This window comes from Sarcophilus harrisii, chromosome 3 (assembly GCF_902635505.1).
Source record: "Sarcophilus harrisii chromosome 3, mSarHar1.11, whole genome shotgun sequence".
Taxonomy (NCBI): Eukaryota; Metazoa; Chordata; class Mammalia; order Dasyuromorphia; family Dasyuridae; genus Sarcophilus; species Sarcophilus harrisii.
The window spans coordinates 397,214,941-397,241,694 of NC_045428.1; positions in this window are offsets into that span (position 1 = coordinate 397,214,941).

Genomic DNA, 26,754 nt, shown 5'->3' on the forward strand with positions numbered 1-26,754 from the left:
GCAGGATCCTATGGCATCTTACTATGAACATTCTGAATATGATACAACTCCTGCGTTTCATTTTCACAGAAATAATTAAGATCACATGATACCAGGTGATAGAAAGTGCTACAACATTCCTAGCTTTCATTTTGATAGATTTTAAATGGCATATTTTTTCAAGATGGCTTCTCTTGTAGAGTTATTAATGATTCCTCTAGGGAAGCACTTCAGGACACACATTATTCTCTCTTCCCAGCTAGCCATTCTTGGAATCTTTGAGCAATGGCTGATGGGATGTAGGTCAAATCTCATTTTAAACCCTGATAATTTTGTTTGAGAAAGAGAAAGGCAGATATTTAATAAGGAGCTGCAAACACATGGATATAAGAGAAAATTTGCTGTTCACAAGTATATAAATGCACCCCAAAAATGTTTTCTATAAATTCAAAATGTGATTCTATATAATAGTGCTTAAGATATAGATAGATAAGTGATTCTCAAAAGAGGAAGGCATTAAGCACATTACCTATTGTTGTACAGATCTTGATACATTCTCTCAGAAGAAAAAAAGGGCTATTCAAGGGCTACTCTTGAGATGCAGAGCTCTCTAAAGTGACTAAAAGGTAAGTCAAAGAACTGGAGAGAGAAGCAGAACTTCAGGATATATCTTCCTTCTGTTTTTCCAATTTTTGATTGAAACAGGGGGTTCATAGCCTGTTCTTCAACAGCTTCTCAAGGTTGAAAAGTCACCTTTTGCATGTTCATTCCTATGCTAACTCTGAGTATCAAAAGGGGTGCTGTCTCTTTTTAAGCTTTGAATTAAGAAGGCTGAGCCTTGTTGATGACAGTCTAGTCACATGATCCATTTCTTTCTTCCTCTACTCCCTTTCCTTTCTAGGATTGATTATTCTGGCTGATTCTGAGAATGAGAGAGGTACACACTAGTCTTTCCATTCTTAATAGGTAAAGGTAGTAAGCTATTCATCAATAATTATAATATTGGTAAGTATAACTTAGCAGGCAGGCTCCTAACACAACTGACATTCTAAAATTTTGAATTTGTATTGTTGTGACTCTCTGTGTAGGAGTGAATGCCTCTGATGTGAGCTGCTGATATTAATGGAGAAAATATCTTTCTGGTTCTGATAATCTTGTTGGAAACAGCTCTGTTAATATATCATAGGCAGTGCTTCTATTGTTGTTGTCCAGTTGTTTCCTATGTCCAATTCTTAGTAATTCTATTTGGGTTTTTCTTGGCAAAGACCCTGGAGTGAATTGCCATTTCTTTCTCTAGCTCATTTTACAGATGAAGAAACTGAGGCAAATAGAGTTGTCATTTGCCCAGGATCACCTAAACAGTAATCCGGGATCCATTCAAACACAGGAAAATTAGTCTTATCCTCTCCAAGCCCAGCCCCCTTTCCTCCCCACTATCTAGCTGTCCAGTGCTTCTATTAGAAGCTTTAATTTCTCTGGGATGTGATGAAGTCATCTTACTGGTTAGTTTTCCCTCCTACTCTTGGCTATTATAAATACTGAATTTGGTGTGCTTAAAAGGTAGTTTTAGAAGACTTCATTATAAACATCACAGATCAAATGTTCCCACAAAGAAAATCTCCCAAATTGAAATGTTCAGAGAGATTATAGCTTTGGAAAGATAAGCAACAAACCCTCTCCATAAATCCGTTGACTCCATTTATTAAATTCAAATCTTTAAATGGTGGTTAATGACCTGGATTACAGAGGGTCCCAGATTGGCCTACATTTCTATGAGAGGTACCTTTTCAGTAATTCTACAAGTTCACTGGCTGTCTTAATGTATGTGAAGCAGGACTGGTGAATAGATCTTATGTAGATAAACTATTGGGCTCCACAAATTATTAGAAGCCTTTTATTTTATTTGCATCGAGACAGAACAAACCTCGCAAGTTTTGAATCTTAAGCATCAAGATGAATGACAACAAACTCTTCAATGACCCCAGTCAACCATTTAATTTTTTGTTCTATATTCATGTTTTATTTATACTCTTTCTTTTACATTGCTGCCTCTTCTCAATGACTCCTCATGACTTTCTTAAGAGAATGTTCACAACAACAAAAAGTGCAGCTAAACAAAATCAATCCATATCTTGGCAGTGTCTGACAGAGTGACTCTCATTTTCTACTTAAGGTCTAATACCTCTTTCCTGGGAGAAAGGATCCATGATTCACCAAGAGTTCAATGGCCTCATGAATGAAGCCATACACTCACTGGAGTGAACATAATTCTGATCTCTTTCAGTGTTGTGTAGATTTTGCATTGTAATCATTATATAAGTTGTTCTCCTTGTTTTAGATACTTTACTTATATCAATTTACATGAATCCTTCCAGGTTTCCATTAATTCCTCATATTAGTTATTTCTTATAGCAAAATAATATTCTGTTATTTTAACATACCACAATTTGTTCAGCCATTCCCTAATTGATTGTTTCTACTTTTTTGTTAACACAAAAGTACAGCCACAAAAATTTATATACATATATAATATTCTATGTATATTTAGATATGCATATATGTGTATATACATATTTGTGCATGAATATATATGTATATGTGTATATGTGGGCATGTGCATTTGCCAAAAAGTCTATTTTACAGAGACCTCACACAGGGTAAGTGCTCAGATGATGGTCAGAAAAAGCGATATACTCAAGGACACTCTCAAGGTCTTTTAAGAACTTTAGAATTGATTGTATGACATGGGTGGCACAGGACCGCTTAGCATGGATTGCCCATATCAGAGAGGGTGCTGTGCTCAGTGAGCAAAGCAGAATTGAATTAAGTCAAAAGAAATGTGAGATGTGCAAAGTTAGAGAAATCACCCCAAATGTTCATATGGACTATTTGTGCCCACTTGTGGTAGATTATTCCAAGCTCATGTTGGTCTGATCAGCCACAGTCAGACATACTGTAACTTGATTCTAACATAGTGATGTCATTTTGGTCCTCTACAAGAACAAGGACATCAATCATGTGTGCATGCATGTACACATCTATTCATTCATGTACATTTACAGTTATCTGTTACATTTACAATTACATATTGCAACTTTCCCCATTGTGATTTCAATGTATCACAGGGCAGCAAAATAAATTAAATAGGAATTTTTGTTGAAATTTTTCTGTGGAAGTCACAGATAACATATAAAGGCTAGTAGATGACAAGAAAGTTTAGAATTTCAGAATCACATAAAATATATGTATAGTGTTGTATAATGCCACCTTTTAATACTGTGATAATTCAAACTTCTCTGATGTGCAGGGAGAACCAAAAAATTTTATGTAGATTTTCCAGATTATTTGGGTGCCATGTCCCTAACTCCTAATGATGTGGAAGGGATAACTATGAACAACTAGTTAGCCATTTTTAAATGTAAAATTTTGTTTAACACATAGTATTGAAGACAGAAATCTTTTTTGTTACCTTCTAGGAGATTTTATGACTTCCTTGATCAGATCTTAATTGAGAAATATGACCAAATCTATATCATGCAACTTGAGATGTGAAGAAAACAGTGAAGACAGAGAAAAAGCAAAAAGAATTGAGAAACAGGACTCAAAAACAAAAGTAAAAGACATATTTTTAAAATTTAATTTGAGGCATAAGAGGGTTTGTGAGGGAATTAATGATAGGCTTTCGCTTTATTAGAGATGATTCTAGAGTGAAATGGTGACCAGCTGTTTTCATTTTCCCTTGGTGGCAGAACAAAGGTCTCAAGATTTAAGTTAAAGCACAAAGGATGGAAGTTAGATTCAAGGAAAATAGTTTTGCCTATAAGGGGAAAAAGATCCTGGGAGAATTTAAAGAGAGAGAGATCAAGGCATATTCTTTCCTAGATTCTTCTTATTAAGACTCAGATAAACATTTAGCCATTTAGAATGATTTGCCAGCTGGTCCATCTGCATTAAGGTAGAAGGCTGGACAAGCTGACCTCTTGGGGCCCAAGTTAGTCCTCAGCTAGAATGCCATTCACAGTTTTTGTGACCTGGAACTCTGGAAAGTGATGAATACCCCTTTAGCTCCCCGTTGGCTTGGATTTGAGATGAAAAACAATTGGGCAGGAGGGTGGTAAATGGTAAGCAAATCAACCAAAATATAATTTCCGTGTTTGCAGGAGTTGGTGGCTTACTCGAGTAACTGATTTATGACACAATGTTTTAATTTGATCTGGCATTACAAGGATAAATTATTGAGTGCTAATTGTATGTTGATAAGCTGTTCCTGTTGAAATTTATTCCTTCCTCTGGTTGTGTTAATTGGGGTGTGTTGGATAGTAAAGGGAAACTGTTACTTGCTGACTGGTTTATACCAGTGCTAGAAACCTGTATTTTAGAAGTATTCACTTTGGTCAAATAAGAGTACCTATTGGGATAACAGAATTTCTTCTCTATGTATATTCCCTCTGCTCCCCTGGTTGTTTAAAAATAACTTCATTTTCTTGTTCCCTACTTTATGTCTGATGAATTAAAGAACTGATGATAAAGTAGGATCAGAAACTGGTAGGATAACATGATGAAAAAACTTAATAAATATGTATGTGCATATATATGATATATATGATTATAAATTTCATTTTTTCCTAACAATAGCCTTGAGAAGTAGAAGCTATTATTATCCCCATTTTACAGAAGAGGAAATTGAGACATACAAGATTAAGACTCACAATTGAGAATACAAGATTAAGATGATAAGTGTGTTTTGAACTTAGATCTTCCTCTTTGCATGTCTAGTGTTTATTTGTTTCCTAGTTGCATGTATAAATATACATATATATACACATACACATTTTCACATACACACATTTATACATGCATACATTTACATATATGTGTAAGTATATTTGTATACATACATATATATGCATATATAGCTGTTGATATTTATATATACATATATACATATATATGTCAATAAAGTTTTATTACGTGTCAGTTATGTACCAGGCATTGTTCTAAACAGAGTAGATACAAAAGAAAACAAATTACAGTTTCTGCCCTTTAGGAGCTCAAAAATCTAATGCTATATATTATTTTTATGTATATGCATATGAATATGTAGTTGTACACACATGCATAACATGTTTAGAAGGTATAAAAAAATCTTAGTGTATTTTTAACATTTAACATTAAGTTTAATTTAAATTAAATTAAATTAAAATTGGAATTACAACACTTCTCTGTATTGTAGTGTTCCCCCTCTCTCCCCACTGCTGCCTTGGGTTACATAATGGAAGCCCTCTCCTATTAGTCATGAAGACTCTTTAATTGACTGCTGAACCAAAAACTCTATATATATTCTAAAAAACTAATCCCGCACCACCACTTCCTGTTGTGTTTATGATGTAAGGATAATTTTCTAAAGGAGAGGAAGGCACTGTTTTCCCTTCTACCACAACAAGTGCCTGGCCTCGTTGGCTATTCTACAGTTGATCAGAGTCTCATTTTCCTTCTATATCAAATCAGAAGAAATAGAGCGGCCAGTGATGGGATTGGGAGCCCCATACTGGTCCTCTACTCCTATCTTACTTTTCTTGAGGGAGGTTAACAGAAAGAAGAGATTTGAGGAGCAAATTGTCCCTTTAGTATGGCCTCAGAATTCTGACTTAGCTCATAGTTAAGAGTTCTTGGGGCTGATAGTAGGTTCCATCTCCAAGTTGGGGCTGGGCTCTCATTAACATGGATAAATCTTGAGGAATGAGCTCCCTTTACCAACTCAGATAAACAACTGTTCTGTAACTTTTTATGGTCTCAGAAAATTATCTGGAGTATTAAGAACTTAAGCAACTTAATCAAAATCACAAAGCTCTTGTTATTGAGTCATTTTTTTCAGTCATGTCCTATTCTTGATGATTCTATTTGGGGTTTTCTTGGCAAAGATACCAGAATAGTTTCCTTTTCCTTCTCCACCTCATTTTACAGATGAGAAAACTGAGGCAAACAGCGTTAATTTACTAGTTCAGAATCACACAGCTAAAAAGTGTCGGACAACAGATTTGAATTCAGATCCTCCTGACTGCCAACCCAGTGTTTTATTCACTGTGCCACTCAGCTACTCTCTTCACAAAGCTATTATGTGTCAGAAGTGGGACTCAAACCCATGTTCACCTGAATTTTAAAAAAAGATAAAAAAATTTTATCTTTATTTCACTGAAACTTAAGTCTATCATAGAGCAAGCCTCTTTGCAGGTGTGAGTAGCAAACAATGACTTCTGAGTCAGTGATAGTACTGTTGCTATCCCTCCTTCCCCACCTAATCCACCACTTCTGTCTTCCTCGGAAACTTGGGTGGCGATTGGACAGAACAGTACAGGACTGGATGTGGTAGGTCTGGCAGATCTCCAAATTCTGAGCCAGCCAGCTCTCACAGCCAGGAAATCGAATAACTCAGAGAGGGGTAAACAGGTACCATAAATCAAAGGCATGAAGCCATGTCTTGAGTCTAAGACAAAAGCATATGTGGGAGGAAATAAAGAAGCCAGTACAGCTTTAGAAAAGCTGGGCACATTAGAATTATATTCTAAGAGATCAGAATACGACAGAGTGAGGCCAGGCAGAGTGCAAGAAGCTAGAACAAGGTCTGCAGCCCTAGCAAAGAAAATGTAAATGTTTCAGTTGAGTGGGCTGGGCATCTAAATCTTTGGTCATTTTCCCTTGAACCTATTACTTTACAAAGTTAAACACAAACCTTTCACAGAGGAAATGTGTCATGCTAAAAGCAACATCTTAGGTCATCTTCCTGGGTTTATGACGCCCACTTTAATTAACTAGCTAACAGCTGTGCTTGCCTTACAAGTAACCAAAGTAAATTCACTGAAATCTCATTATAACACAATCCATGCTGTGGGGCATCTCCATAGGTGATGCTGCCCTGTGACATATCTTTTGGTACTTAAGGAATGAAACTCTTTTGGAAGGGTCTAAAACATACTTATTGTATATTGAATTCCTCTCTCAAGGAAATGGTAATAAATTTCCCCCATAATTTTTTGAATAGGAAAATTGGTTTAAATGATCATATCAAGAATAAATGTAAGTATGTTTTTCTCTTTTCTTTTTTTTGTAAAGACATTTAGTGAAATGGCATAAGAAAAGTAGTTGTGAAACATTCTTTCCATAGATATGAGATACATATTCCCACACATATATACATACACACACAAATATATATCATCTGATATATATACAGATACACACAAACTGAGGCAACTTGTCTCTAATACAGTTGTTTTCTAAGTCGGTCTATATGTGTTAGACTCTATGCTACATGTTAGGAATAAAAAACAATAGAAAAGATAATTCCTGCTGCCAAGGAACTCACAGTCTAATGGAACCTACCAATATTCTGTTGTTATACTACATGGCTCCTGCCAGGCCAACTTCTTGTTAGTTTTCCATATCATGATGTTCTCCCAGGAACAGCCCCTCTGGACACATGGATATTGAGTTTTTTTTCTGCTCCTAGTTTTGAGCTCTAGTTAAAGTCCTTGGAATCTCTTCCTTTTGAGAAGAATAGTTTCTACTATTCAAAGTTGTTGTTTTTAAATAGCTCTTTTATAAAAGTAATCATTTTAGCCATAGATCAGCAAAGTACTCCAGAGATGAGAGTGGAGGGGGACTTATGGATTTTTTTTCTGCTTTCTGTCACACAGAATGGCATGTCTTATTGCTGTAATTCTTTTAATACTCTTATCCTAGCTCCCTCTCACAATGGAAAGTTGGGTCTCCAGATGACAACAATATTTTCTCCTCAAAGTACTAGATATACCCCTGAAGTCTAGAGGATATCTTTCTATTGGTTCAAGCCCCTATTCCTATATTGGCTTGAGCCTCTATTCCTATATCTTCTCCCTATTATCAATTACTCAATGCCAGCTAGTGATTAGTGCCCTCAATATCATCAAACCATTTTTTGATATTTATTGCTATAATAAAATACCGCAGCAAAAAATGGAAAATATTTTATAAAAAAATTCTCTTGGTCCCTGGGAGATTTGTTTTAAATTTCAAGTAGTTCCTATAAAAGCATTCATTCCACCAAGTTTACTTCCAAAAAGTGACTTGACCAATGCATGAGTCACTCTTTTGTTTGTAGGATGCAATATCTTGACATTGTTCTATTGTTGGGAATGAGACAAGAAAATCACTTCTCCGAGCTTCCCGGGATACCAAGTCTGGCTTCCAATTTTGTCATATTCTCTTGAATTAGTGGTGACAGGGTAGCCCCCTACCAGAAGCCTAGAGAAGTATATACTCCTCTTACAAACAATCACAGAATTACTAGACTATTAAGGCCTTTTGTATGCATGCACATTCAATTATGCCACTTAAAAAGCTTATTCTTCAGTTCGTGCTAAGCATATGAGAAATAGGCAGAGAAAACCTTTACTTTGTATAGGAGTACTTGGTCCCTCCATTCCTGGTATTATCACAAATTTCCAGGAGTAGGTCCACCATAACTGCATGCTCCCAGAACTGGGTTTTTTTTGGCCACTCTCTCAATTATGTTCTTTCCTCTTATATGAATTTCATCATAAATATTTAGGGAGTGAGGTAAAAAGAAGGGGAAACCATATGACTTGCTGAGAAGGAAGTTAGGAGAGGGAGTTAGGGGAATCCAAGAGAACATGATGGAGAAGACTGTTGACCAGACTCTTTCAGAGCTTCTCTTGTGAGCAACTGACTCTTCTAAAGCTCAGGTGTGACTCTTGGGCTAATAATAAATATCAGTGGGAATCTGTCATACTCTTTTCAACATTGTGCATAAAACCAAGGGAGAAAAGAACTTTATTAAAAGATGGCCTTTCTGAATCCATTTGCAGAGGCAGTTGAGGAAAAAAGTCTTCTGTCTATGTTGTTGTCTCTTTCCCTGGCTGTATTTCTCTTTACAATCAAGGTGACAGGAGAGTAGACCTTAAGTTTTTTTTTTTTTAAGGTGGATCTAGGCCTGGAGAAAATCACACTTTCTGCTTGTTATTAGTTTTTGCCTAACTGCCTTGAAACCTCTGATTTTCATGTAGAAGGAACATGGATCAGTCCTCTCATTTTACAGATTAGGTACCTGAGGGAGATAAAATAACTTGACTACAAAGGTTAGTGAGTGAATTAGTGGCCAGACCAGCATCAGAATCAAAGCATCAAAGGCAGTACTTTTTCCATCACATCTTGCTCTGGAGAACAACTAAAGGAGAAAAGAGCTCTTCTGTCACCAACCACCTGTATGACTAGGTAGGTTTTGGGTTTCTCTGAGTTCATTTTCATCATCTGGAAAACAAGAATTTTGGACTTGGTGGCCTCAAAGTTCCTTTCAAATTTAAGATCTATGGTCCTATGATTCAGGGAACAAATACCATTCCTGACTTATTATTTAAGCATTTTGCCATTAAGAGAGCAAATTGAGTGAGCAGTCTTAGAAACAGGGACCTCTCTTTAGTTCTACTGCTGTTTTTGGCATGATCTTAATTAAATCACTTGATGGCTCTCTTTCCAATCATAAGATGGGGTTAATAATAATGATGACTTCTCACTTTATGGTGAATAGGAACCTAGAATCTTAAATGGACTTTGACCGAGGTCCAAGGTGGCATAAAACATGTTTACTATTCAATTTCATCACCATCATCATTACCACCACCATCACCACCACCACCACCATCATCAATGGTATTGTCAAGCATTCTGAAGTGCCTTAAGTGTGTGTTTTGCAGCTTGATACTTTCCTACAGGACAAATCACAAGGCCTTAGCTGTCTCCTCTTTCAGCAAATTTGACAGGGCCATTCACTGAACCTCGTTTATCCTCATGTAATTATTTTTATCCATGACAACTGTCATACATCTGCTGCCAGGAGTTGTGCTCATCCACCCAGATTTAGGAGTTATGATGGAGCTAATAAGGGCAGATGACATTAATGTGTACAGTCAATGAAATACATTGTAATAAATTTAGTTAATTTAAGTTATTAGCTATGAAAAAAGATTTGAGGATGGCTCATGGTGACAAGGGGGTGAAACTTGGCATTTTTCTTTGAATCTGAGGCTTGATCCTCATTCAAAATGGCTTGTTCCCTTTGACCTTTTCAAATTTCTCTCCCTAAGACTGGTTCTTCTCTTGCCTAGTTGCAAGGGTAAGTGAATGCTGGGGGTATGTGGGCAGAGGAAGGCCAAAATGGCAAGCCCCAGACATAGGAATTCTGTGGCTATGAGCAAGGCTAAGTGGGCCCTATGGAGGCCACCTAATACTCTCATTCACTCACCCTCACCCCTAGCCAAGTCCCTTTGGCTTGCTTGTGCTTATCTTGGCAAGGCTCCTAGATACACAACTTAAGTTGATTTTGTTGAAACCCATACTCACACTAGGACTTCAGACTTGAATGGCTATTGAGAATTTATTCAAAGAATGCAGACAGCTCATTTATAGACACCAGCATTGGCCCTGTGAGCCTATCTTGGAGAAATGATTTGAAGGACTGTGGAAGGACTGCTTGTTCCCCAAATATCTTTCCTTATAGGCCCACTATGATGCCTGAAATTCTTAAAATTAGAATTACTGCTCTGGGTAAAACCAAGGCAGTGTCACCAAAAAGGCAAGTACTCTTACAGAGGTAAAACAATTTGTTTAAATGGGCTGTTACCTAAGTAACAAAGTGGATGATAGTGTTGGAATTATAAACAGGAAGGCCTGAGTGTAAATCCTGCCTCAGACATCTACTAGATGTGTGATGTTGAGTAAGTTTCCTTATCTATAAATGGGGATAATAATAGAATCTATCACATGGTTAAATGGGTCAAATGAGATAACATCTATAAGGGACTTGATAAACCTTAAAGTGTGACATATTATTATATTATTCTGTATCACATATGCATATTATTATAAATATTATATGACATACAATTTACGGTTACATATTATATACAATTATACAATAACTATAATGTATTATATATTGTTATAGATATTATGATTTTAACTAGATATTATTATCAAGAGTATAGTTAAATGATTTTTATTACCTAGTTGACAACAAATAAAGAGCAGAGGACTAAGAACCTAATTTGGATTGGGACAGAACAGGATTATATTTAGTAACGATGATGATGATGATGATGATGGTGGTGGTGGTGGTGTGTGTGTGTGTGTGTGTGTGTGTGTGTATGTGTGTGTGTAGAAAGAAGGATGGGGTCAGAAAGGGTAGTTTAATGGGTGGATTATTACTAAAGCTAAGTGAAGTGAATAGAACCAAGACAACATTATACACAGCAACAAGAAGATTATATGATGATCAATTTTGATGGACGTGGATCTTTTCAACAGCAAATTGATTCAGGCCAGGTTTTGTGTTGGAGAGAGCCATCTGCACCCACAGAAAGGACTGTGGGGACTGAGTATGGATTACAACAGGTATTTTCACTTTTATTGTTGTTGATTGCTTTCATTTTGTTTTCTTTCTCATTTTTTTCCTTTTTGATCTGATTTTTCTTGTGCAGCATGATGATTGTGGAAATATGTATAGAAGAATTATACATGTTTAACATATATTGGATTACTTGCCTTCTAGTGGAAGAGATGGGGGGAAGAGATGGAGAAAAAAATTGGAACATAAGGTTTTGCAAAGGTGAATGTTGAAAACTGTCTATGCATATGTTTTGAAAATAAAAAGCTTTATAAAAAGGGTGGCTCATTGCTAAAGAGAACTTACCTCTGCTGGGATCCATGGTGTGGATCCCTAGGGAGAAAGACTGGCAAAAGAAAAATGGAAGGTGCCAAAATGGAAGCTATTTAATAGCTTAAGCTAGGGTAAGGCCTAGTCTTAATAAACAAGTTTGCTGAAAAGAGAAATTTAGAAATAAATTTTGTCACTCCATAGAGAATTATTATTTCAGAATTACCAAAGATGAACTAATGTGAAAATGCTCTAGTCATCTTTTAAAAAATCTTTTTTAAAAATTTAATATATTGTCTAATAACCATAATACAAAAAAAATTTGAAACCAAAACAAACAAAAAACCCCCAAACAAATCTTTAATCAATAGATGGCATTTAAGGAAAAGATCCAAACTGAAATGGATACTAAATAACATGAGCTTTTTTTTCTCTTTAAGATATGAACCTAAGATGAGTTGGTTGCCCATCTATGATTTACTGATCACATAAAGCTGGTCAAGTCACTTCAAGGTTCATGAGCCTTAGTTTTCTTTCATTTAAACTAAGAGCAACAATATCAGCCCTGCCTACCTCGTGTAGTTGTTGTGAAACTAAGAGATAATTGATGTGAAAGTACTTGGTGAAGCCCATGGAAGGAAAACAGTATTATTACTGGCAATAGTATATAGTAAGAAGAATTCCAGATTTGAACTTAGAAGATATAGATGTGATACATAACTTTAAAACCTTGCTAGAAGAGATCTTAGAAATCATTTATTTCAATATTCCTTTAGTGAGATCCAATAACTTTCCCAAACTCCTCTCAGAGGAGGTATCTTAGTCAAAACCTGTGACTTCAAATTCAGTGCTCTTTTCATTATCCCATACTTAGTCACTTAGTTGTTATTACTGTTCATTTGTGTCCTACCTGTCATTACTCCAATTGAAGTTTTCTTGGCAAAGATACTAGAGTGGCTTGTCATTTTCTTGTCCAGTGTGTCCCCATTTTATGGATGAGGAAATGAGGCAAATGAGTAACTTGCCCAGAGTCACACATCTAGTAAATGTAGTCAAAGATTTTTTCATTAGTAGGATACATTATATGTACTTTCTACCTATCTACTCATTCACCCATCTACTTGCCTACTCATATACTGCTTACCTACCCACAATTCTACCTACCTACCTACCTATGAGAATCATTTATTGTGAAAAAATTATTTTATACACTATTAAATACTTTAGGAACAAGAGTTATCTCCCTTTCATACTTAAAAACTTATCCTCTAAATCTGAAACAGCCAAATAAACTATAGCTCAATGAAATGAATGGAAAGTAGCCAACTAATATTGACATAAGTAATGTCATAACAGTTAATCAGATGGTCTATTTAGGCTAGATCTAGTCAGTAATAACAGAAGATATTTATATAATACTTGAAATTTTACAAAGAAGACTAGTCTCTCTCTTGACCCTCCAAAAAGCCCTGTGAGGTCAATGCCACAGATATTATTATTCCTTATTTTAATGAGAAAATGGAGATTCAAAGAACCAAGATCAAGGACAAGATTTTTAAAAAAAGGGCAAAAACTAGTAAGTATGTGAGTCAAGATTCCAGTCCAGGTATCCCTTATTGTAAATCCTGCACCTGGTCCCCTTGGCCTTCAATTTTTGGGACCCATGTTCTGTCATGTTCCTTCTGTCTTCTGGAATTTATAAACTTCTCTCCACAAAGAAAGCACTGCATCCTTAGCCATTCTCCCTAGTAAGAATGTTTTCATTCTCTGTCGCTCTCTCTCTGTCTGTGTCTGTCTCTGTCTGTCTATCTGTCTGTGTCTGTCTGTGTCTGTCTGTGTCTGTCTCTGTCTCTGTTTCTCTGTCTGTCTCTGTCTGTCTCTCTCTCTCTCTCTCTCTCTCTCTCTCTCTCTCTCTCTCCCCGCCCCAACACACTAGACCAGGAGTCAAACATATTTCTTATTCCTGACTTACATCTACACAATCTCCCTTTGCCACCACTGCTCAGCAAACTCTCTTTCTTTGAAGTTTCTTAAGTCAGATAATAATAGCATAGTACTTTAGGTTTTGAAAAAGCTATTGTGTATGTTATCTCATTTGAGCCTCATAAAAACTCTGAAATTGATACTATTATTAGTTACATTTTACAGATATGGATATTGAGGCTGACAAAATTAAATTACTTATTCAGGGCCACATAGCTAAGAAGTGTCTTAAGCAGGATTTAAAGTCTTTCCTGCCTCCAAGTCCAGCATTATTCCTGAATTCAAATCTGGTTTCAGATACTTACTGTGTGACTCTAGGAAAGTCATTTTACCTTGTTTGCTTCAGTTTACCATGTATAAAACTAATTAGAAAAGGAAATGGCAAACCATTTTATTATCTTTGCCAAGAAAAACCCAAATGAGGTCACGAAAGGGTGGGCATGACTGAAAAACTACTGAACAACAACAAAATCACTTCCTTTGGGAAGATAGCATTCTTCTCAGTTAACATTAAACATTAAACATGCTAGAAGAAGTCACTGAATATTGTTCAAATTTATGCTCCCTCATCTTAACTAGGCCCTCATTGCAGCAAGGTAATGGGCTGTTAGTGAGTTCAGATCCATGTATTCCATAATCATCTCTATGCAGATGACTTCCAGATTTAGATATTGTTTCTCCTTTGAGTTCTAGTCACCCTTCTCAATTAGCTATTGTATATTTCTGACCAGTTGTCATTATGAAATTTCATCATAAAATTGTCATCCACTGCTCAAAAAGTCTTAGTGATTTTTATTGCCTCTAGAATTGAATAGAAAGTCCTTTGTTTACCATTTAGAGCCCTTCACTATTAAACCTGGACTACCTTTGCAGGCTTATCTTACATTACCCTCATTTATTCTCTTTTCTAGTCCAAATGATCAACTTGCTATTACCTATAAAAGACCCTCCATCTCCCACTTCTATGAACCTACATCTTCCCTTACCTGACCATTCTTGGAATGTATTGTTCTATTTAATACCCATCTCCTATGTCTCCGCAAATTGCTTTGTCTTTATCTTGTATAGGCTTTATATTTTTTTTCTCTTTATGTTATTTCCCCCAACAAAATGTATAGACTGTTTCCTTTAAATCCTTATCAGTGTGTAAGAGAGTGCTAGATATCCAGTAAGCACTTGGGCACTTATTAATTTTCATTGATTGACTGATGCAGTTATTGCAATTTTGAGTAAACAGGGCTTTTTAAAAAATAAAGCATGTTGTGCCTCTTAGAGGTCTTGGAGATTAATTTATAGATGAGTGTAAAACCTTTTGGAAATATGAAATGCAAAACACTCCTTCAGTCTGGTGGGAAACTTTCATCCTGACCCTAGCTGGTGACTGGTTTATGCCCCAGAGTATGAGAATCGATTTCCCTTGTAATTTTTGTCCTCGGTAATGAACTGGAAGGTATTATTGTTAAGGAACCATTCTGATACACAAATGCATTCTACCTTGGAAATGTCTTTAAGTCAAGTCAGCATGCTAGACAGTGTTTGGAGTTATCTCCATACTCAGACCAAGTAATAAAGCAGGAGATTACAAAAATGCCTCCGAAATTCTGAGAATTCATGTCATTATAAGCAAATATGTTTTAGTAAAAAGAAATGTGCTGAGAAAAAATCATTTGTGTTTCATCTCCTAAGTTTTGTTCACTGGTATCCATTTCCCACTCCCAATAAAGACTAAAATAAGGAGGGGCCACAGATTTGCTGCCTCCAACTGCCCCAGTGAGCTTAGTCATACAGCTTCAGGTAGTTTAAACCTGGTGCAATTTAGGGCCCTGTTAAATCCCACTGAAAGAACTCTATTATTGCTTATTGCTTGTTAACTGCCAGGGCAAAGTTCACTGGAAAACATTCTGGGTTTCTTACCTATAGAACTATTATGTCTACTGAAGCCATTCACTCCAAGTCTATATGCACTTATTAAACACCTTTTATATTCAAGCTACCATGCTAGGCTGGAAGATACAAAGATCAGAGATTATAGGTCTTGTTCTCAAGGAATTTATATCCTCTAGAAAAATGTAAATAATGTTAATCTGTGGTTTTCTAAGTCAAAGTGCAATGGCAGGGACTGGTTTTATTTGGATTTGACTATATTGGTTTAGAGGATCAAATGATCTTGTTATCATCTTCCCCATTTTATAGATGAAGAACCACACTAGTTAACATTATTCTATGCTCTGAATATGTTTCTAATACAAGTTCTAACGGGCTAATACTCATCACTGAACATACATTGGTAGAATATTCTATGTTACCAACAAACTAATAATATATAGTCAGTATTTTGCAAATTTAGAAGAACCTAATAGATGTTAGCATGTTTTGGTCTGGATTTCTTCTTCGCCTTTCTCATACTTTATTTTAGAGTATGCAAGTTTTAGTGAGGAAAAAATTGGGGTTGAGAATAATGGTGCAGTGGATAGAGCACTGGGCTTGGAGTCATAAAGACTTCTTCTGAATTTGAAGCTGACCTCAAATATTTACTAGCTGTGTGGAACAAGACGCTTTACTTTGTTTACCAGTTTGTCATCTTCAGAATGAGCTGGAGAAAGAAATGGCAAATCAATCCAATGTCTTTGCCAAGAAAATCCCAAATGAAGTGATGAAGAGTAGGCTATGATTGAACAATACAAAGATGGCACTCTATTTTTAGTTTTAGCTATTTCCCTTTACCATTAGAGAAAATGCTTGTTCCCCAATATGTCAGTATGAAATGAAAGATATAAAAGAACCTCCAAGAGCTTGCTGTTCTTTCCAGAAATCACTTTATGTTGCAAAGAAGGTTATTACTGATGTTTTGTGATTTTAGAGGTTTCATGAATACTTCATTCTCAAATTTCCCCTCAATATATTCAGGGATGCTTGAAATTCAACTTTTAAAGAAGCATTCCTTTATCTTAAATCATATCACAGTGTAAATGCCCAGGAGAGAGGCCTGATCACTCACTTACATCTTAGTTAAAAATGAGTTGAAATTATCTAGATCTTCAGCATTTATAGGAAGCAAAATCAGTAAGGTAATGTAGTACTGCAATCCTAAGAATAGAAGAGGAAGGAGGTAATATTTAAATTACTTTTAGAGGAGAAAGGGGACAGAAAGAAGGGAAACTGAAGACATATTCAGGTATTGGAGGAAAAGCCAAGTGATTCTAGAATAAAAGGATCTAAGTTTAAATCTTAACATCGACAATTATAACCTATGTGACCATAGGCCAGTCCCTGAATTTCACTGGGCTACTTCTGTAAAAAGAGGGGGGGTCAGATGAGATCACCTCTAAGCTTTTACCCAGTTTTTGCTCTCTGATCACAATTTTGCCTAGTGCAGATATTATATTCTTCAATTATATTTGTGAATGACCACGAAGAGAAATGCCCTTGCATGGGACTCTCTTACCCAGATTCATTTGGAGGAAATATTTACAACATCTAGTTTCTGTTTGTGGGAAAGCAGGGAAATGCTTATGAGCTGTTTTTATAGCTGCTCCTCATATACTGCTGTTTTTGAGACATGACACTATGCTTGCTTCCACAGTAAATCAGAGTAACGTTGGCAAATACACAGGACTTTTTCTGACAATCTCAACACAATTTTAGTTTGTTTGGTTTTCAGTCATGAAATGGTGGCTTTTCTTTTTATAGTAACTCATGAAGACTACCTTTGGAGGTGTAGAGGATTATAATTTATGTCAGTAGAAGGAGGAGCAGCAAAGATGAAACTACAGTTCTTTTCTAAGTATTTTCATGAATTATCATGCCTTCAGTTATGCCAGGGATGTGTTTGTGGATTAGAGAATGTGTCAGCAACCACAGAAACCAAGTAAGGCTTTTGGCTACTTAGTCCTGAACAGTCTCTTTGGAGGCTGAGACAGTTGGTTCCTGCTGCTTTGTTGTGATAAGAAGAGTTCTCTTCTCTTTCTAGTGCCCAATCAACCTAAAACATGTCAGAAGATGGTGCTCTTTGAAAAAGCTCTTATAGCCCAGATCTCCATTATAAGTCAAATATTTAAACTGAAGCTTAAATACTTTGGCCACAAAATGAGAAGACAGGACTCTTTGGAAAAGACTGGGTAAGACTAAAAAAAAGAGGAGATGGCAGAGGATGGGATGGAATCATAAAGAGTTGGTCACAAGTAAGAAACAACAAAAATGGGGATGTTTTTATTTTGGGAAAAAATGAATCTTTAGTTTACCAAATGCCCTTAGGACTACATGAATTTAAATGGATTGTGGAGATAAGGAGAATAATGAAAAGGTATCATAGAGTTAGATACTGTATCCAAATATTTTTAGTCAATGGTATTAAAAGTTTAAAAGAAGAAAGGAGAATTAGATACTTTTGAACTAACTAAAAAGTTGCTAAATATTTGGAAAGTATTTACTACAGTAAATAGGTGGGAATTTCCATGCATTTCTTTTACTCAGTCTCAGGAAAAGTAGTATTTTCCATTGTGGACTAACACCAAAAAAGAGAATTAAAATGAATTGCTCTGGCTGAAGCTTTTTTTTTTTTCTTTTCTTTGGAATTTCTGGCTTTTGTTTTTGAGAAATTGACCATTCATGCCAAATACAATTCTTTGGGCACAGCTGGGATGTAGGGGGAATAAAACCAAAAGGAACCAGAAAACCTTGCTTTATACGTACTACAGTAAATGGCTGTAAGGATATGTCTGTTTCAACTGTTGGGAGAATAAAACAGTAGTTGTGGCAAGAAATGTTGGTGCCTTCCCCCCAGCTCCCAAAATGACCACACTGACAGTCCTGGCCAGAACAGTCATGTGACTTCTCTGACAGGCATTCATTCATAATTTGATAAGTCCCCCACCTAGAATCTGGCAGCCTGACAACACAGCACCTGCTTAACCCAAGTTTTGAGTAAGGAGTCCCACAGCAGTCAATGAAAAGCTATGTTTTTAAAGGGCTCTTTTTTCATTCAATACTATTTTAGTACCATTTCCCAAGTGTGCAAAACTTTGGCTAAACTCTTCAGATCACCATGCTGGTCAGAAGATGACCCAAGGAGGTTTTCTTTGGCTACAACAAAACTTAAGAGATGTGGAAACAGATTTTTTTTCTCTACCTTTGATTATGCAGGAACATTTAAATAAACAAGTTGCTTTTAAAGTGTTAAAATTCAATCTATTTCTGATACTTCAAAGTGTCTAATTTTTCAAAAAGGGAAAACCAATTTGTTTATTGGTTTATATTTATTGAATCCTTATGTGTACTGTATTGTGCTCAGAGCTGAGAGGTTAAAAATGACTAAGACTTAGTTCTTGCCCTTTAGATACACATAGTCTCTGTCTGGAAGGAAGGAAGAGAAGGAGAAAAGGAAGGAAAGAGGGGGAGAGAGAGAAGAAAAGAGGGAGGGACAGAATGGAAAGAGGAAGGAATAAAGGAAAGAGGGAAAAGGGGAGAGAGGGAGGGGAGAATAAGAGGAAGAAGAAGATGGGAGGAAGGAGGGAAAGAATCTGGAGGAAAAGAGGGAAGGTGAAAGGAAGGTAGGGAGAGAGAAAAAGAGGGAGGGAGGGAGGGGTTGAAGAGAGAAAAAGAGCAAGAAAGGAAGGAAATAAGCATTTATTAAGCACCTACTATATGCCAGAGACATTGGTCCTTAAATACTCCTAGGAAATGGGTGCTGTTATTATCCCCATTATATTTGAGACAGCTGAGACAAACAGAAGTTAATTGACTTGCCAGAGTCAAACATCTAGCAATTATTTGACACTGGCTTTTACCACAGACCTTATGGACTCAAGTGCTCTATCCCCCAGCCCCTGTGGCACCTAGCTACTGGAGAGACCAGACACTTACATTAAATCACAATGTACAATACACAATATACAATACAGGGAGCATTAACTTCTTCATACAATGGTCCAAGCAGCATTAAATACTATAGGATTTGGGGAAATGTTGAGATAAATAACTATGATCTGGAGAGAACCATAGAATGTGAAAGTTAAGGAGACTTAAAGATTCACCCAAAGGTCCATCACAAACTTGCTGTATGACATTGGCCAATACAATCCATCTCACAGAGCCTCATTTTCCTTATCTGTATAGTAAGGTAAAGGACGAGATGATTTATCATAGAATTACAGAATTACAGAGCTGATGCTAGGATAGTCCATCTAGTTCCAGGATTTAGAGCTGGAAGGGACCTTAGAGACCATATGATTCAAACTCTTCTTTTTTACAGATGAGAAAACTGACACCCTTCCATACCCACTGAGGATAAATGACTTGCTCATAATTACATGAAAAGTAAGTGACAGAGGTAAGATTTTTATTTTTTCTGCTTTGAATCTAACTTTCAGTGCTCTTTCCATTTTACCATTGTTTCTCTACCTAATCTTTATATTTTAAAAATAAGGAAACTGAAGTCTTAGAGTTCAAGTGACTCAATAAAAGTTATGCAGGTAGTTAGCAGAAGAACAAAGAAAGATGGGGAGAAAGGGTTTTATTTTGGATCTCCCAGGGCAGTGCAATTTATATGTCACATGGCCTGTGAACTATTATCATTATTTCTAATAGTTGTAGTAATGGTAGTAATTATTGTTGTTGACAGTGATATTTATGATATGTCACATGGCCCTTGGATTAGTATTATTATTTCTAGAGGTTGTAGTTATAATAGTAGTAGTAGTAGTTATTGTTGTTGTTGTTGAGTTATTGAAATGTTCAATTCTCTATTAGTAATAGTAGCAGTAGCAGTACCACTGTTATAGTAGTTATAGTAAAAGTAGTAGTAGTCATAGTTGTAGCAGCAGCAATAATGTTAGACACTAGCATCCTGACTTAATTCTACTCTTTACTTCTGCCTATGGAACCACTAATATATTTGAGTAAAATAAAAATATCCCTTGCAGCAGCAGCAGCAGCAATAGTAGAGTAGTAGAGGAGTAATAGCAGTAGTTGTAGTTGAGTCACTGTTGACATCACTGAAATGTCCAATTCTCTGTTAGTAATATTAGTAGTATCAGTACTACTAGAAATCAGTAATAGTAGTAATAATAGTAGTAGCAGCAGGAGTAGAAGTAATTTTAGACACTTATTAGAATCCTGACTTTTCATTCTATTCTTTCCTAAGGAAAAAGCCTAAGGAACCACTAATATGGTTGAGTAAAATACATAATTTAACATTAAGATCAAATGAAATCACACATTAAAAATGTTTCCCAAATATTAAAGAAATAAAGAGAATTTTAGTTATCAATTATTATCATTATCTCATTCCTTTTTCAATGGATTCAGCTAGCAATGGTCCTAGAACAAGATGCTAGCATGCTAAAATTCTTTTAAATTCTTTTAAAATTTTTGTGTTTTATGGACTATTGCAGAGAGTCATAAAATAATTGTTTTGTAGTTGAATAAAAGCATTGGATATATGCCCCAAAAATGTAGGTTCACTGAAAAAAGTCTTCTGTGGTAGACAGAACAACAAAGAGGACTACTATCTTCAACCTATTCCCACAATTTAATCATCTCTGTTTGGTCTCTATGATTTGAAAGATTTTCATTCCACGTAGCTTGGAGATATGAGTATTTGATGTGGCAGTATCTATGAAAAATATTCTTAAGTTTTTGAGAGTCAGTGTCATATATGGGCAATATTGAACAATAGCAAAATCTGTGTCAGTGCTCTGGCTATAGTACAATTTATGTATTAAGTCCTTAAAGATATTTTGAACTCTGTATTTGTTGTATGGGGATTTGTTTTCTATTAGTAATTGTCATTATTAAATATATTATTAGTCATAAAATTGCATGGCAGAGTAAAAACTATGAGATGTTGTAGGAAAAGGATAGGAAAGGTGGTAACCAAATACTAGAGGAAATCTGATATCTTATTCTGGTATCAGATTTCCTCTAGTATTTGGTTACCACCTTTCCTATCTTTTTCCTACATTCTAAATTAGATGATATTTATTTGTGTACATAATTTATTTTCTCTATTATTCTGTGACTCTTTGAAGAAGGGAACTGTGTTTTCACATTTCTATCTTTTCAGAGTCCATCAGAGTGCTGTGCTTGACAAATGTTTGTTCACCCATTTTTCAGGTTTTATATGTTGTCGATAACAGTCATTAATTCCCTTGTACACAGTAGGTATATAATAAATGCTTGCCGGTTTGGATTATTGCCTCATGTTCAGTGGCATAGTCTTGTTCCTTTGTTTCTTCTCATTGCTTCTAGTAAATGTAGTGTGCTTCACATAGACATTGAGGAAATGCTTGGACCTAAAAATAATACTGGCTTGACAATTTAAGATTAATTAACCAATCGATAAATTGGGCAGATTATGCTTCTCCCTATCCCTGCTTTCCTAGTTTTAGGTTCATTAGTGCCATCATGGGGAAGAAGACTGGGGAAAGAAGAAGGAAGCACATTCAAATTCCTTTATTTTATACATAGATTTGTTTCATGCATAGATTCACAATGATCATAATTCAAAAAATAATAAATACATAGTAAATAATTTTGCACACTTTCTGAACTGGCTTGGAACATCAAGATTAGGCTATTTCTGATTATTTTTTGGTTTTGTGTCTTCTTCCACATCCCACAGACTAAAATTAATTCTTTTAAAATGTTATTTTCATTCATTCACCAAACATTTATTAGATATGTTTATATATTAACTATTTGATACTGGTACCATTAGAATATACCCAGTTCAATTAATCACCTAAATAAATCTTTAGGGTAAGGTAATACATGCCCAGACTTTCCCTCATTATCCTAAATAATAAACAATTGCCCAGCTATTCAGCCAACCGTGACCTCTGTCTTTCTCTCTTCTCTCAGGCAAGGGAGGAAAGATACATTCTAAACTGATTAATGACTACCGAATAAAAACATCATGCACCCAGATGTGTCAGAAAGGCTATTCAAGAACAATGAAAGGCTATAAGTCACAGTTATCTTCATCTCTGACAGATTAGGCCTCTTAAAATAACCCCTTTCCCAAGAGGATTCCCACAGGGTAAGGTGCCATGCTCCCTACTGGAAAGAGCCTGGACCAATAACCAGAAAATTTGTTTTCAAGTTCAGACCGATTCTACCATGGATTCCATCTGTGCCCTTGAAGGAGTGAGGCCTCTCTGGGCCTATTTTCCTCATCTCTTATGTAGCAACCTTAGAAGTCTAGATCCCTAAAGTCCCTCTACACTCTAAATCCTAAAATCTCTGGTGAAAGGTGGGACAGCAACCATGAAAAATAAATAAATTCAGAAGGGCTGGCCCTTCATGGGGGTAGTTTTGGCAGTGGCCATCCCATGAGAGAGCAGAACAAAGTTTTCTGGTGGGAATAGAAATTTCATTTTCAAAAGATAAATTATTTTGTTGTTCATTTTAAAGAGCAACTCTTTCCCCCACCTCCATCATAATTCTCTATTCCTTTCTCAATCAAAAATCACTCTTTCCTTGGCACTTTTGCCCCAAACCGCTGCCTATTACTTTTCACCTTTGGATGAGGAGAAAAGGGAAGCAGGTTGCTTCATGTGCTAATCCAATTCAGGGGTGTGTGGAAGGGATATCAGGAAGATGAGTAAAAGAGGAAAAAAGGATGTTGAATAATATGTGTATGGGGGGGGGTATAGGCATTTTGAGATTTCTTGTCACTGAAATAAAAATAAATTTGATAGGTAACTTCCTTCCTTGTAGTATATCCAAAATTCAGGTAATTATCTGCCATCAAGTAGATAGTTGCACCTTGGATAGTAAAAGACAGTCTAGGTGATTGAGTTCTTTTAAATTTAATAGAAGATTGGAACAAAACATTTAGAGCAAAACATAAAGAAATACCGTGTAATTTGAATGTCTTGCTAGGTTTTGTTTGTATTCTGAGATGTGATATTAAAAGACTTTCTTCAAACAAAATCTCTGATAAAAAGTGAACAGATAGATTTACTCTGTTCTTATTAATATTGAAAAATATTTATTGTAAGTTAACTAAGATATCATTACTAAACGAACATAACGTGATATACAGGTACTTTAAAAAAAGTACTTAAAAAGTACTTAAAAGTACTTAAATTTATTTAAAAAGCAATTCTGTTTAAAAACAACAATACTACTCAGATGAATATATAAAGATATTGAACAAAGGCCTACAGACTTGTTAAAAATTCCAATAATCAGTTGTTAATACATGTTTAGAATGTATTCTTTCTAAGTGCATAGTTCCCCATAGCAATGATATAGGGATAAAATTTAGTTGTTATTTAGATTTTCCTGAGACAACACTGAAGAGAAAGAGTCGTGGTGTCTTTGATAAGATTCTGTTATCTGGAATGAAAATATCATAATATCATAATATTATCTATTAACTACTTAATCCAATATTTGCAATATATTATATTATCTTTGATGCTAACAGCAGTATATTAGTTAATTTCCCTTAATTTATACTTTGCAGCTCTTTGCAGTATTTCCTCCTTTCCAATCCCCAGAAAAATATAAAACAAGTACTTTCTTGTAATTTAATACTTGTCCTTTTAATAATACAATCCTGAATTCATGGACTTAATGTACTACATTTCTTTAAATCTAGGGAAAATGGAAATTTTCATTTCCAATCTATACATCGCTATCCCATCTGTTACAATGCTTATAGCTAAAACAGAACTTAATTCCTACAGGTTACAATGATTTTATTTCACTTAATGCTTCCAATTGCAGATGTATATAACTTTAAACATGTTTAACTTTTAAACTAAGTCCAACATACTTGTTTTTTCAAAGTTTTAAGTGTTATTCTTAAAGTTATTTGCATGTTTCTTAAGCTGTTTTATTAAATAATTTCCTAAAACTTCTACTTATTCTTTCTAAAGTTACTGTGAGTGAAATAAAGTTACTAACCATATATAGCTGGGTTAAAAGATTAAGCTGCATATATGTAAATAGGGTTTTCAAAAGAAGGGAGCTAATGATCTTACTCTATCCCACCATGATCAGACAATATCTGGAATCTGTGTTCTGCTTTGTGCACCTCATTTTAGAAAGAACATGGATAAGCTGTCCTGTTTCTAGAGTGAGGTGACTTGAGCTGATGAAATGGGGGATACATTGTTGTTCAGTCAATTCAGTTGCATCTGAATCTTTGTGACTCAGTGTATCACATTGTCTATGGAGCTTTCTTTCCTTTCCTTCTCCTGTGAATTAAACCAAACAAATGACTTGCTCAGGATCACACAATGAGACTGAATTAATCTGAGGTCAGATTTTAATTAAGATATTCCTGCCTCCAGGCTCAATGTTCAATGGCTGGGGGAGATATTAAAACTCAAAGGTAAATCAGCCAGGACTTCTGGTTATATGTGTATAGGACAATTACCCGAGAAATGTTCTTCTATGAGATTCCCTGTAAAGATTGAGATGTTTGAACTAGGTATCTGTAGCACATTCATATGTATAAATTTTTGGACACTTTTTTCTTGCTCATGCTATTTTCAAAGAGGTCTCAATTTTCAAAGATATCCAATCTTTAGAAAATGAGAGCCACTTGCAAATTCACATAGTGTCTACCCTTCTAGATGTGCCATGCTGATTACAGGGGGTATAGCCTGCCCCCCTTGCTCCACTGACCTACTGTAATGCTGCAAAATATAAATCTAGAAGAGAAGGATGAGAGACAATATTTCAGAAGTTAAAAAAAAGAAAACTCAACTAACTATATTTCCTCAAAACTTCAAAAGATAGATCCTAAAGTCAAGGGTAAAAATGATGTCCCAGAAGCATAATGGTTAATTTAATTGGCTGGGATTGTATTTGATCATTGAAATGATTGGCGACTTCCATCCTATACCTGAGCAATAGAGTTTTGTGCCTAGATATAGGACCTGACATTTCCCTGCTGGATTTTATATCATTTGCTTATACATATCATTCTAAGCCATCAAAATCTTTTTTGCCTCCCAAACTAATAGTTGTTTAGATTTGTATCATCTGTATGTCTGATAAGCGTTCATTTTATGTCATTGCCTAAGTCAGGGGTTCTTTAGCTGGGGTTTGTGAATTTGTTTTTTTAAAAATTTGATAACCATATTTCAGTTTGATTGGCTTCTTTTGTGATACCATGAATGCTTTTTTTTTTCATTTGAAACCATTATTTTGAGGAGAACACAGACATTACCCAACTGCCAAAGGAGTCTGTGATATAAAAAAGGTCAAGAACTTACAATCTAAGTAATTAATTAAAAATGTTGAACAGAAGAGGTCTATGTTTAGGGCTTTGAAGCATGTGACTAAACATTTCCTTTTAGGTTGACATGGGTTAACACTTTTGGTTATGGTTGTTCATTTACAAAGCAGCCTGATTCTTGCCATTCTGCTCATGAAGATTTCATAAGGGACTTTTTCACATGTTCTGATAAAATAAAGATATAGTATTAACAGAAACAAAGAGCATTAGAGCTGAAAGGGACCTTAAAAAACCATCTATTTCAACAATTTCATTTTTCAGATGAGGAAAGACAGCATCACACAGCAAGGCAGGAGGAGATGATTTGCTCAAAGGTGAAACTAAAACTGAGTTCTTCTGACTTCTGGCACTATCCCTTCCCTTAGATAGTGATCTCCTCAAGAAAATCTTTGTTTTTGCCTTTCTTTTTATTCCCAGCATTTAGCACAGTACTTGCAACATTATCAGTGCTTGACAAATGCTTGTTGACTATCCATTCTGCCTTTTCAACTGTTTCATTAATCTAATAACCTACAGAAAAGGACAGTAATCATATCTGTAGACCTGGTTAAAGATCATTTCATTCAAGTCCCTTTTACAGATGAGAAAACTGAGCTCATGCCAGATTGATGATTTATCATAGCACAGCCAATATATAAACTCCTGTCTTTTGTCTCCAATTTACTAATATTTCCACAACAGAGAGCGACAATAATAGGTTACATTTTTCCAGGGTGACAAAGTCTTTGCTCACAATAAACCTGTGAGGTAGGTAGTATAATATTATTACCCTATTTTATATAAGGAAATAACCTAAGGAAGATTATTGATGATTTGCCTAGCATCACAT